Source organism: Natator depressus, chromosome 17, assembly GCF_965152275.1.
Source record: "Natator depressus isolate rNatDep1 chromosome 17, rNatDep2.hap1, whole genome shotgun sequence".
Lineage (NCBI taxonomy): Eukaryota > Metazoa > Chordata > Testudines > Cheloniidae > Natator > Natator depressus.
The window spans coordinates 23,674,879-23,686,398 of record NC_134250.1 but is presented as its reverse complement, the minus strand read 5'-3'; the positions used below and the strand labels follow the sequence as shown (position 1 = coordinate 23,686,398).

Sequence of the window (11,520 nt, the reverse complement as noted above, 5' to 3'; positions counted from 1 at the left end):
AAGTCCAAGTACACTCTATCCACTGGATCATCCTTATCCATGTTTGTAGATCTCAAGGAATTCTAAGAGATTGGTGAGGCATGATTGCCCTTTACAAAAGCCAGGTTGACTAACTCTTCCTCAACATATCGTGTTTATCTAGGTGTCTGAGAATTCTCTTCTTTATGGTACTTTCAACCAATTTGCCTGGTATGGAAGTTAGGCTGTGATTGCCAGGACTGCCTCTGGAGCATTTTTAAAAAAAATCAGGGTTGCATTAGCTACTTTCCAGTCATCTGATAGAGAGGCTGATTTAAGCAATAGGTTAAATACCACCATTAGTAGTTCTGCAATTTCACACTTGAGTTCCTTCAGAACCCTTGGGTGATACCATCTGGTCCTGGTGACTTATCACTGTTTAATTTATTAACTTGTGACAAAGCCTCCTCTATTGACACCTCAAGCTGGGACAGATGGCTCGGGTGTGGGGATCTCCCCTGTATCCTCTACAGTGAAAACCAATCCAAAGAATGTATTTAGCTTCTCTGCAACACCCTTGTCTTTCTTCAGTGCTCGTTTAGTACCTCGATTGTCCAGTGGCCCCACTGCCTGTTTGGTGGGTATACTTACACGAAATGTTGCTGTTAGTGTCGTTAGCTAGTTGTTCTTCGAATTCTTTCTTGGCCTGCCTTAGCATACTTTCCCACTGACTTGCCAGAACTTATGTTCCTTTCTTTTTATTTTTCAGTAAGATTTGACTTCCAGTTTTTGAAGGATGCCTTTTTGCCTCTAACCACTTCTTTTACTCTGTTGTTAAGCCATGGTGGTATTTTTTGGGAGTGGGGGTACATTTAGTTTGAGCCTCTATAATGGTGCTTTTAAAGAGTGTCCATGCAGTTGGCAGGGAACGGGGGCAGGGAAGATCACATCTCTCAGAACCAGAGACCCAGACGTGAGAAGCTCCTGCTGCTTCACTTACACTCGGTTCACATTTGGAAGATTTTAGCAGGCACAGGAAGGCTAGAGACTCACTTTTGTGTTTCAGTGACAGTCAATTCCAGAATGTGAATGCCTCCTCGCCTGCTTTAAAGCCACCAAGCAGGCTGGTTGCATCCCACAGCTGGGTGCTTGTCACCTTGACTCTATTTGCATCTCCTTGCAACTTGTCTCGAAGAAAAGGAACATGCTTTCTTTAATCATGCTGGAGTTCTCATTTTTCCAGACGCCACACAGACAGGACGAAAAAGCTATTAGTGCTCGGCTCTGATTTTATTACTATAGGATTCTCTGCCTCAGTTTGCCCCCCCTCCCTGAGCAGAAGTTGCTGACAGTCACTAAATATTGTGGTGTTAAACACTGGGAAAGCATTTTCATCTTCCCTGGCTAGAAAAAAGGAGGGTGGTTCTGAAATAGGGTTCTTTTTTCCTCGTACCAGTTTTTTAAAGTGAGCCCACAGCCAGCAATTAACCTGTTTATCCTTGGTTCTAAAGCCATGAAATCAATGCTTTTATGCTATGCCTGTATTTATTTAAGGTGACCTACAGTTTTTTTCATTTTCATCCTTCTTTCCTCCCAAGACGTTTCACCATTCTGGCAAAACCTGGACACCATTATGATAAATCATGTGATTTGTTTCTTATTATGATACTTTGCATTTCAAATTAGAAAAATTAAACAAAAGGTGATTGATACCGAACATGAGGAGAAAGTGTGACAGATTTTTGTTACCAATCTGCCTGAAGCATCAGGTGATCAGTCTGAGGCCACAGGATTGTTAAGGGAGGAGATGATGTAACACACCAAGTGTCTACATTTTAAAGCTTTATTGATAAAATAATAAAATAACAGCAGAGAGTGATGGGTGCTCCCCACATCACTCAGAGGAAGGAAGAAAGTGTTAGTGCCCCAAGCCCTAACCCACTTTCATACTCACACCTGCACTACCTGAGGCTGGCCAAGCCTGGGTGAGAAGAAGAGGGGGAGGGGTGGACGGGAGTTCTTGTCCCGTGCACGGGTCGTCCATGGTCCGCTGCGATCTCCAAATTGCTCCAGCTCTCAGGAGGGTTTTAAGTCCCGGGCTCCTTTGGGGTGGGGGGGTGCTTCGTTCAGGGACGTCTGCTCCTGGTGCCCTCTGTGCCAGTCCAAACCGGCTTTCCATTGTGTCTTCAGCTTTCTCAAAACACCCCGGCTCCAGGGACACAAGGCTCAGCTCCCCCTCTTGCCGGTGTTTTCAATCTCTGCAGTCTTAGATCTTGTTTTCTTCTTTGCTGGCCTCACTGCCTTGCAGGTCTGTGCAGTTGGGTTTTTCTTTCTCACAGCTGCTCGGGCACATTCATGCCCCCATCTTCCTCAGCTGTCAGCCAAGTCTCAGCTGTGAGCAGCGTCCTTGGGCTGGGGCCAGCATCTTATCGTTGCGGTGTTGAGTTAACCTGTTCTCTGCTCTCTTTCTCCTTCCCACTTTGACCTCTTGCATCTTTGGCCAGGAACGTCCAACCTGTGGCCCTTGAGGGTGCAAAGTAGATAATACATATTTGATTACGAGCTGAGCCAAACCCTCCGTTTTTAAATGGAAGTGTCTAAGCGCATGTCTACACATGCAGCACTGCAGCGCGTCTGGTGAAGACGCTCTGTGCCGACAGGAGAAAGACCTCCCTGAGCAACATAAGTGATATCAGCGGGAGAAGCTCTCCCTCCGACCTAGCGCCGTGCACACTAGCACTTATGTCACTCACGGGGATGGAATATTCACACCCCTGAGTGACATAAGTTTTGCCGACACAGGCAGTAGTGAAGACGTAGCCTGAATCAACTGCACTGCTGTGTCCTCCCCAGCAGCCTCCCACCACTTCAGAACTGCACTGGGGGTTGCAGTGGGTGTGAGCTGGCAGAGCTCTGAGAAGCTGCTGTCTCTTGTCTGCATCACAGGGGAAGGGGAGAAGGGAGTGCTGGGTGCTCGATCACCGGCATCCCTGCTGGGCTGTAATAAATAAGCAGTGGTGGGAGTGACATTGTGATATCTAACGACAACCCACTGCTAGTGGCAGGGGCGGAACTCAGCTGACTCTGCCTGAGGCTAGAGCAGTGCCTGTTAAAAGATGGCTCCCCTCTTCTACAGGGACAGCCCAGGTGAGAGAAAGTGCAGGGGAAGCCAAGAACCAAAAACCAGTTACAGCTCTCCCAGTCTCCGCCCCAGCCCTGGCACAGAACAGTTTGGAAGACGCTGCTCTAACTTATGCCAGCTGGCAACAGTCCCCAAGGGACCATACACCAACTGGGGACAGCCAGAGTGTAGAACACTCCAGCCACTTCCATCTCACCCGAGGGCACCCCTTTCCACCAGCGGTGTAAGAGTTGGCTATAAAGCTATACACCAGTGCTGGGGGCTCCTCCCACACCAGTAGCATTCCCAGCAGGGGTTGGGGGTGGTTTCCTTTCCTTTGCTCCACATCAGAAGAGGGAAGGGAGGGGAACAAAGCAGAGAATCTACCCTAAAGTATTGATTGTGGCTGCCTGATCTTTCTGACATAACGTTTGGCACTAGAGCTACAAAGGACAGACACCAATTACTCCTGAGGGCATTTTGCACCAAAAAAAAAAATATAATAAATAAATAAAAATTCTGCTCCAAAAAATTAAAAATTCTGCAAAATTCAGCACATTTCATTTGTCAAATAAATGTGGAGGCTCCAACATGGCATTGGGGACCACAGGCCACTGGCTGCACAGGGGTGGGAGATCACTGTGCTGCTCCCCCTCCTCCCCCCAACATGGACTCAGCAGTGAGGCTGCACCCAACCCTGACACAGCGCAAGGACCAGGCCTGCCCCAGAAACACCCCAGGGTCTTGCCTCTCCATGCCAGGTGCACCAGGTGTGGGCAGGGTGGCTCAGCAAGGCAGGTTCCAAGTGTAGAGGGGCTTAGTGTGGGGGGATCCATGTGTGGGTTGAGAGGGTTCTGTGTGGGACAATTTGGGTGCAGCCAGCTCAATGGGGGATCCAGATGTGGGGGGGAGGGGGGAAATCAAGAGGCACAGGGGCTTGTTGGGTGGTTCTGGGTGCAATGGTAATGGGACTCTGCGGGGGGGTCCAGGTGAAGGTAGTTGGGGCTCAGCAGGGGGTGTCTGGGTATGTGGGGGATAGAGCTAGGAGGGGGGTGTGGGTGTGTGGGGCTCAATGGGGAAGTCCAGATGCTGAGGGAGTGGGACTTGGTGTGGTGGGATCCAGGTGTGGGTGGCTTGTTGGGGTGGTGCAGGGGGAGTAGGGCTCATCGGGGGGGTTCTGAGTGTGAGGGTGAGGCTCAGCGGGAGTGTCTGGGTATGAGGGGGTCTGGATGCACGGGGGTTGGGTGGAAGCGGAGCAGCTTCCTGTACAGGATCCCTCCCCCTGCAGTTAAAGAATGATAGGTGCAGGAAGTGGGGGAGTTTGCAGAGCTTCCTGCAGCTGGGGGAGAAATCTGGGGGTAGGTCTGACCCACCCCGGATGCTGTGCAGGGGAAGAGGAAGTCCAGCCCTCCCCAGTCCAGCCAGGACTAGCAGCTGAACCCGGCACAGGGTAGGAGCCACCTGCCGGGTCTGCCCCTGCCCCACACTGATTTACCTCTCTGCTGGCTGACCGCTCTTGTGGCTTCCCTTTGCTTCCCTGTGAGAAAGTCATTTTTCCGCGGGGAAGCAAAGAAAACTGGGGGGGGGGGGGGGGAATATATATTCTGCACATGCGCAGTGGCATAGAATTCCCCCAGGAGTAACCAATGCTCAAGATCCCAAATGCCCAGTTTTCTTTACCTTCCTCCATAGGCCTTACCTCCTAGCCCTTTTTCTCATTGTTGTTGCCCTCCTCTGAAATCCAGTGTGCGCATCTGTTGTTTGCAAAAAGGCAGAGGATCAGTGTGCTCCAGGGGTGACTGCTCTGAATTTGTATTGCAGTGTAGTTGTAGATTTCCACCACAACTTCAACAACCACCACCTGTCCATTAAACTCTCCCTAGAATACTTCCACACTAGCATCAACTTCCTTGACACCACAATCAGCTTCAACAATGGAACTGTACAGACAACCATACGTCATGGTGTCCGGAATGGCTCACATCTGAGAGTGCCAGTCTCCGGTCAGTGAAAACAGGGGAGACAGCCCAGAGTGGTGGTATGTTCTATAACTAGATTTCACCAAGCCAGTAACAAATGTGTGCTCCTGGATTACTGTCTTAGTCTCACCATGGAGCCACAGGCAGTCCCCTTAGGTGTCCAGCCAAACTTACCACCTGGACAAACTGGACTTACTGATATTGGTCACATAAACCAAAAAGCACAATGTATTAGGTTCTTCCAGTCCCAAAGGGCCAGTCATTTATCCCAAGTCCAGGTTGTGACGTTGCACTCTATATGATTTTATGAAAATATGCTAGTGAGTGTGAATATAATGTAACTGGAATATGCTTCATGTAAAAGGTCTTTTGTAAGGTATCATTACAAAGCTTATAATCTACTGAGTGTGGTCATCCTATTTGTATGTATGTATCATTCTTGTATCTGAAACTAGAAATACGAAATATAACTCTGAGGGGCTATTGCAGGGGTGGCCAACCTGCAGCTCCGGAGCTGCATGCGGCTCTTTGGAGGTTAATATGCGATTCCTTGCATAGGTGCTGACTCCGAGGCTGGAGCTACAGATGTTAACTTTCCATTGTGCTGTGGGGTGCTCACTGCTCAACCCCCTGCTCTGCCCCAAGACCCCTGCCCCCGAGCTGCCACGCCCTCGCTCCTTCCCCCTCCCCACCAGAGCTTCCTGCACACTGCAAAACAGCTGATTGCGGAGGGTGGGAGGCGTGGGGAGGAAGGGTGAGGTGCTGATTGGTGGGGCTGCCAGTGGGCAGGAGGCACTGGGGGCTGCAAGGGGGTAGCGGATGGGGGGCTACTGACATATTACTGTGGCTCTTTGGCAATGTTCATTGGTAAATTCTAGCTCCTTCTCAGGCTCAGATTGGCCACCCCTAGCCTATTGTAATTATGCAAAGTATGGGCCATTAATGGTGGTTTGGAATCTTGATGGCTCCCATTAACCAGGACAATTGACTGTAGATGGCTCTGTTTACTTGTAAGTCTTCCTGTATATCTGTGGGCTGGCAAGTGGGTAATGAAGTCTTACAGTGACATGTGATCATGTCACCTGAACTGGAATCCATCTTTAACCTGGTGCTTTTTCATTTAGAAGGAGGGGTGGGACCCATAGAGGGACAAAGGATTCCCGCTTTGTGCAAAAGATATATAAGGGGGTGGAACAGAACAAAGGGGGCTGCAGTCATGAGAAATCCCCTAACTACCACCTGAGCTGGAACAAGGGCTGTACCAGGGGAAAGGATGGGGCCCAGTCTGTGAAAGAAGCTTATTGAAACATCTCTGAGGGTGACATTTTATCTGTAGTCAGTTTTCTTACTGTATTAGGCTTAGAATTGCATGTTCTATTTTATTTTGCTTGGTCATTCACTTTGTTATGTCTGTTATTACTTGGAACCACTTAAATCCTACTTTTTGTATTTAATAAAAAATCACTTTTTACTTATTAATTAACCCAGAGTAAGTATTAATACCGGGGGAGGGGGCAAACAGCTGTGCATATCTCTCTATCAGTGTTATAGAGGGCGAACAATTTATGAGTTTACCCTGTATAAGCTTTATACAGGGCAAAATGGATTTATTTGGGGTTTGGACCCCATTGGAAGTTGGGTATCTGAGTGTTGGAGACAGGAACACTTCTTAAGCTGTTTTCAGTTAAGCCTGCAATTTTTGCGGGACGTGGTTCAGACCTGGGTCTGTGTTTGGAGCAGGCCAGCGTGTCTGGCACAACCAGGCAGGGTTCTGAAGTCCCAAGCCGCCAGGGAAAACGGGCTTAGAGGTAGTCTCAGCAGATCAGGTGGCAGTCCCAAGGGGGTTTCTGTGATCCAACCCGTCACACAGGTATACTCCAGATCTCACCAAGACAATGCTGAACCCAATTTCTCTAGTAAACTAACTAAAGATTTATTAATGAAGAAAAAGAAATGACAGTTATTAAGAGGTTAAAGCAGATAAAATACATTGATTTACTTGCAAAGTTTTTAAGTCCAATATGATAGCAGAGATGTAGTAATTTGTTAGTAAGTCTCTCAGCGTTAACTAGAATGGCTCTAGGGATCTCTGTCCAGTTGCTCTGAATTCCCCCCATCAGAATTCATCAGTCCAGAGATGAAGTATCATTCCCATTCAGAAGAGGGGGTGGAACTGAGCAGGAAGAGGCGGGGTGGAGCAGGGATGGGAAGAGGCAGGGTGGGGCCGGGGGTTGAGCACCTCTGGGGTCCAGAGGAAGCCGGAGCCTGTGTCTGTCTTCCCTGAAAAGCAGCCAGGCAAATGCTTACACTCACAACACAGCACTCACCTGCACAACATGCATTTTGAGTCTTTGACCTCAGGTCACCACATCAAGGACCGCTTGCTTTGAAATTAACATTCTACTTCCTATGTATACACAAGTAATCCAGTTACAGTGATATACACAACGCAATTGCCGGCTATTCATTATAATAGGGATGGATAAGTGAAAACAATACAGGTAACATTCATTGGTTTTCATGAAGTTTACACATCAAGTAAATTCTCCTTTCAATACTAACACAACCCTTTATCTAGGATTAATTAAGTGAGGCGCATGCATAATAGTTAAGGTTAAAATTCTGTCACAGGTATTTTTAGTAAAAACCAGGGACAGGTCATGGGCAACAAACAAAAATTCAAGGAAGCCCATGACCTGTCCCTGGCTTGTACTAAAAATACTCTAGGGGCTGGGGGGAGGGGGGGGAACAGAGCGCTGCCCGGGCTTGCAGCTGCTCCCGCCCCGCCATTGCTCCTGTGGGAGGGGCTGACCCCTGCTGCTCCAGCAGCAGGGTGCTGACCCAACCCCATCCGCTGCTCCATCAGGCCTTGGGGCTGGCCGCTGGTCAGCTGTTCCGGCGACCCCGGGGCTGACAGCTGTTCCAGCCCTGCCCCAGAAGAAGTCTCACAGGCCCCAGAAAGTCAAGGAATCTGTGACCTCCATGACAGGATCGTAGCCTTAATAATACTTTAGTGAATAAAGTTAGAGATAAGTGAAGACAATTTACCATCACATTTCCTTTGAATTATGCCCACACACAAGTGAATTGGCCTGATCAGGTTACAATGCCTTTTGACACTCCTTTGATTTCTATCATGTGAGTGAATGAGCCTGTTAGCAGCTTGCTAGACCATATACAAGAAATCACAGATCGCCACATCCACCTTCACAGATCCAGTAATCACCCCAAACACATTGAGAAATCGGTTATCTACAGCCAAGCACTCAGATACCACGGAAGACTGGAAAAAGGCTAATGTATTGCCAATCTTTAAAAAAGGGAAGAAGGAGGGATCCTGGGAACTACAGGCCAGTCACCTCAGTCCCCGGAAAAATCATGGAGCAGGTCCTCAAGGAATCAATTCTGAAGCACTTAGAGGAGAGGAAAGTGATCAGGAACAGTCAGCATGGATTCACCAAGGGAAAGTCATGCCTGACTAATCTAATTGCCTTCTATGATGAGATAACTGGTTCTGTGGATGAAGGGAAAGCAGTGGACGTGTTATTCCTTGACTTTAGCAAAGCTTTCGACACAGTCTCCCCCAGTATTCTTGTCAGCAAGTTAAAGAAGTACGGGCTGGATGGATGCACTACAAGGTGAGTAGAAAGTTGGCTAGATTGTCGGGCTCAACGGGTATTGATCAATGGCTCCATGTCTAGTTGGCAGCCGGTATCTAGCGGAGTGCCCCAAGGGCCGGTCCTGGGGCCGGTTTTGTTCAATATCTTCATTAATGATCCGGAGGATGGTGTGGATTGCACCCTTAGCAAGTTTGCGGATGACACTAAACTGGGAGGAGTGGTAGATACGCTGGAGGGTAGGGATAGGATACAGAGGGACCTAGACAAATTGGAGGATTGGGCCAAAAGAAATCTGATGAGGTTCAACAAGGACAAGTGCAGAGTCCTGCACTTAGGACGGAAGAATCCCATGCACCGCTACAGACTAGGGACCGAATGGCTAGGCAGCAGTTCTGCAGAGAAGGACCTAGGGGTGACAGTGGACGAGAAGCTGGACATGAGTAAACAGTGTGCCCTTGTTGCCAAGAAGGCCAATGGCATTTTGGGCTGTATAAGTAGGGGCATTGCCAGCAGATCGAGGGACGTGATCGTTCCCCTCTATTTGACATTGGTGAGGCCTCATCTGGAGTACTGTGTTCAGTTTTGCGCCCCACACTACAAGAAGGATGTGGAAAAATTGGAAAGAGTCCAGCGGAGGGCAACAAAAATAATTAGGTGACTGGAACACATGACTTATGAGGAGAGGCTGAGGGAACTGGGATTGTTTAGTCTACGGAAGAGAAGAATGAGGGGGGATTTGATAGCTGCTTTTAACTACCTGAAAGGGAGTTCCAAAGAGGATGGATCTAGGCTGTTCTCAGTGGTAGCAGATGAGAGAACAAGGAGTAATGGTCTCAAGTTGCAGTGGGGGAGGTTTAGGTTGGATATTAGGAAAAACTTTTTCACTAGGAGGGTGGTGAAACACTGGAATGCGTTACCTAGGGAAGTGGTGGAATCTCCTTCCTTAGACGTTTTTAAGGTCAGGCTTGACAAAGCCCTGGCTGGGATGATTTAGTTGGGAATTGGTCCTGCTCTGGGCAGGGGGTTGGACTCCAGAGGTCCCTTCCAACTCTGATATTCTATGATTCTATGAATATGCTCTGAGGATCAAGTCTAGGATATACACCTTAACACGCCTGAAAGTGCCTTCACCAAACAAGGACACTCTACCAGAGAAGTAGGCCACATCATGGAACAGGCCACCGAAATACCCTGAGAGAACCTGCTTCAATACAGGGGGAGAAAAACCCAACTTCTGACTGCACACCCCTAGTTGTCACTTACCCTGCGTGGGTTCCAGTATTGGGTGGTATCACACAACTACAACCCATACTCAATGAGGACCTCATCTTGAAAGAAATCTTTCCTGAATCCCCACTTCTGGCCTTCCACAATCCCTCAACCTCATCATCAGAAGCAAGTTCCCCAGAGACCAGGACACACCAACTCAAAGATGCCCCAGACCCTGCCAGAACAGATGCGAAAACTGCAGACATAGCTCCACTTCCACAATGATCAGTACCCCTCACATCACACCTTTCAAGATCCATGCTCCTACACACACCTATCACAAGTGGTGTACTTCATCCAGTGCACTAAATGTCCTAACAACAGCTTTGTGAGTGAAACCAGACAATCACTACACTCTCACAGGAAAATGATAAAAGACAAACACACCCTGTCACCTGTGGGTGAACACTTTTCACAGAGCGATCACTCTACGTCTGTCCCATCAGTCCGCACTCTCAAAGGAAACCTGCACACCACTTTCAAAAGATGAGTCTAGGAGCTTAAACTCATCACTCTGCCAGACATTTAAAATCATGGACTGAACAGAGACACTGCATTTATGGTTTATTATAAGAATCTGCAAAGCACTAACTCCCTCTGTTTGTCCCATGGCTGGAGAGATGTGAACGGACCACTCACCTTGAATGGCCCCTTACAATATGCGCTGACCACCGCGGCTAAAGTAGCTGTTCCCCTTTGCACTAAGCTGTGCGGCTGGGAGCCCCGGCCCAGGCCTGGGAGAGCTCTGTGTGGCTCACAGGCTTGTCTCTCTCGCCCACAGAAGCGAGTCCAGGAACAGCTATTACCTCACCCAGCTTGTGCCTCTCAATCTGACACACGAGACCCTGGGAGGCCACACCCCGCCGCTTGGGAAGCTGCTGTGCCCTGGGACGGCCTCGTCAGCCGCCTGCTGTGATACGGGCACGGGCTCCTGTGCTCAGGGCCGCCCCCGGACTCTGTGGTGCCCTACGCAGCCCCCCATGGGGGTCTGGCCCCAGGCCTCGGCGGGGGCTGCACCAAGGTCGGGGGGGCAGGGGGAACCACCCCCCAGCACGAGCCGGCGGAGTGGAGCGGGCTGGGGCTGGGTCGCTCCACATCGGCGCCCGGCAGCTCGGGGGCGGGGAAGAGGCGCGGGGGGGGCGGGCGGGGTGGGGGCACGGCTCACCCCCTCGCGCACAGAGCCCGTTGTCCCGTCACGGACGGCGTCAGGCGGGTCAGGCATGACGTGCCCTTGGCGAAGCCATGCTCCAAGCGCCGCCAGCCCCAACCGACACCCCGGCCCCGCAGCGCCCCCTGCTGGGAGAGCCCGGGGTTAGTCATTAGCTCCCGCACTCTGCTCCCCGCTGCCGTTGGACAATCCCCCGCCCCGCCGCGCCGCGCCGCGCCGCGCCAGCCGGCACAGCCGCAGCCGGCGGAGCTACGGGGTGGGGCCAGGGCTCTGAGTGACATGGGGACCCTCCCCGCTATCTCAATTCGCCAGGCCCCAGAGCCCCGGAAGTGCCCCTTTCCAATTCCTGTGACGCAGGGACCCACCTCTCTGAGCCACCAATACTTGCGGGTTCGCCCCCGGGCT

The 11,520-nt window shown here is 50.2% G+C and overlaps 1 long non-coding RNA gene across 4 annotated transcripts; it reads right to left on the bottom strand.

Annotated features, from left to right (window-relative positions):
- Nucleotides 1-2,213: 2,213 nt before the first annotated feature.
- Nucleotides 2,214-11,383, bottom strand: LOC142000499 (uncharacterized). 4 transcript variants are annotated; one of them, XR_012642261.1, is made up of 5 exons: nt 10,587-10,747; nt 7,386-7,465; nt 6,778-6,983; nt 4,779-4,833; nt 2,214-2,481 (listed from the first exon to the last, which is right to left on the bottom strand). It is a non-coding gene; the product is annotated as an uncharacterized LOC142000499 (long non-coding RNA). The 4 variants fall into 4 exon arrangements; XR_012642259.1 differs by lacking the exons at nt 7,386-7,465; nt 10,587-10,747 and adding an exon at nt 11,113-11,383; XR_012642260.1 differs by lacking the exon at nt 7,386-7,465.
- Nucleotides 11,384-11,520: the final 137 nt, after the last annotated feature.